The sequence below is a fragment of the Hevea brasiliensis genome, chromosome 8 (genome assembly GCF_030052815.1).
Source record: "Hevea brasiliensis isolate MT/VB/25A 57/8 chromosome 8, ASM3005281v1, whole genome shotgun sequence".
Lineage (NCBI taxonomy): Eukaryota > Viridiplantae > Streptophyta > Magnoliopsida > Malpighiales > Euphorbiaceae > Hevea > Hevea brasiliensis.
Genome location: NC_079500.1, coordinates 88,150,246 through 88,152,252, shown reverse-complemented (window position 1 = coordinate 88,152,252; position 2,007 = coordinate 88,150,246). Strand labels below are relative to the sequence as shown.

Here is a 2,007-nt window from a genome sequence, read left to right as displayed (position 1 = left end):
TTTGAGAACATAATCTAAAAGAAGAAAAGCTGAACTTAGAATTCAAAGACAACAAGAGCAACATCAAGAGCAATAAGTGATAGAAGCTATGGCAAACAACAACCAATCAATTAAGGGTCATGCTTTTCCTAGTTTTGAAGATTTTAGATGAAGTATTACAAGGCCTAGAATGGAGGTGAATAATTTTGAGTTGAAGCCCTCACTTTGTCAAATGGTTCAACAATCACAATTTGGGGGAGGTCCTACTGAGAGTCCACATGTGCACCTTGCACATTTTCTTGAGATTAGTGACATGCTGAAGATAAATGGAGTGTCAGATGATGCCATCCAGTTGAGATTATTTCCTTTTTCTTTGAAGGATCGTGTTAGGTAGTGGTTGCATTCATTACCTCCGGGTTCAATAACTACTTGGGATGAGTTGTCACAAGCTTCTTGGCTCAATACTTTCCTCCTAGCAAGACTGAAAAATTGAGAAATGAATTAACTTCTTTCAGACTAAGGGATGATGAGAGTCTCTATGAGGCTTGGGAGAGATATAAGGATCTTCAAAGGAGATGCCCATATCATGGAATCCCTAAATGGATGCTAGTTCAACATTTCTACAATGGTGTTTCTCCAACAATTAGAAATATAATTGATGCACCTTCAGGAGGTGATCTTATGGAGAAGTCAGAAGATGAAGCTTATTCAGTATTGGATAAAATTGCTTATAACAATTATCAATGGAGCTATGAAAGAAATGAAATGAAAAAGCCATCAGCTGGTGTATATGAGTTAGATGCCATGACTATGTTCAATGCAAAATTTGATGCTTTGACGAGAAAAATGGATAAGTTAAGCATGCAGGTTGATTCTTCGATTGGAGGATCTAGTTATACAGAAGAAGTTGGTGCAGGAAATATGCATTATATCAATGATTTTCCTTCCTATGGGCAAGAGTTTGGAAATGAGCAAGTTGATTTTGTTGGGAATTACAATCAGAAACCAGTTGGTAATCCTTTTCGGCTACATATAATCCAGCATGGAGGAATCACCCTAACTTTTCTTGGGAAGGTCGACAAGGACAGCTGCAACAAAATTACCAACAACCTCCTAATTTTCAGCAACAACAGCAGAATTTTCAGCAAAACAGAGTACTACCTGGTTTTTTACCACAAAGGAATCAAAATGCACCTGTTCCATAACTACTATTTCAGTCTTCAGACCAAGAATCAATTTTGAAGTCTATGATGGAGAATTTCTTAACTGCTCAAAAAAAAAAAAGGGAGAAATGATTCAACAATTAACTTCAAGGATAGATCATCTTGCCACTCATAACAGGATGTTGGAAAACCAAATAGCTCAACAAGCAAGTTCTTCTAGCAAAACACAAGGAAAACTTCCAAGTCAACCAGAGAATCCTAGAGAACATTGCAAGGCAGTGATCCTAAGGAGTGGGAAAATTGTGGGAGATGAAAAGAAAGATGAAGAAAAGAAGAAAAAAGATGAAGACAATAATGAATTTATTTCAAATCATGATGAAGTTAATGAGAAAGTAAACAAAAAGAAGGAAGTTGAAAAAGAAGAAGAGGGAAAGTATGTGCCTCCACCACTATACAAGTCACCATTGCCATATCCTTAGAGGTTTCAGAAAGCAAAGCTAGATAAGCAGTTTGGGAAATTTTTAGAAGTTTTGAAAAAGTTATACATTAACATCCCATTTACAGATGCAATTTTTCAAATGCCCTCATATGCTAAATTCCTGAAGGAAATTTTCTCAAACAAGAAGGATTAGAAGATTATGAAACTGTGGCATTAACAGATGTGTGTAGTACTCTTTTACAGAATAAGCTTCCACCGAAGTTGAAGGATCCAAAAAGTTTCTCTATTCCTTGTCACATTGGGGACACTAGTATTGACAAAACATTGTGTGATTTTGGAGATAGTGTAAGTTTGATGCCACTCTACATTTGTGAAAAGTTAAAGGTAGGAGATTTGAAGCCCACCACCATTTCTTTGCAACTACCT

The 2,007-nt window shown here is 36.4% G+C and overlaps 1 non-coding gene across 1 annotated transcript; it reads right to left on the bottom strand.

Annotated features, from left to right (window-relative positions):
• Positions 1–465: 465 nt before the first annotated feature.
• Positions 466–572, bottom strand: LOC131182781 (small nucleolar RNA R71). Its single transcript, XR_009151042.1, has one exon. It is a non-coding gene; the product is annotated as a small nucleolar RNA R71 (small nucleolar RNA).
• Between the last annotated feature and the right edge of the window lie 1,435 nt (positions 573–2,007).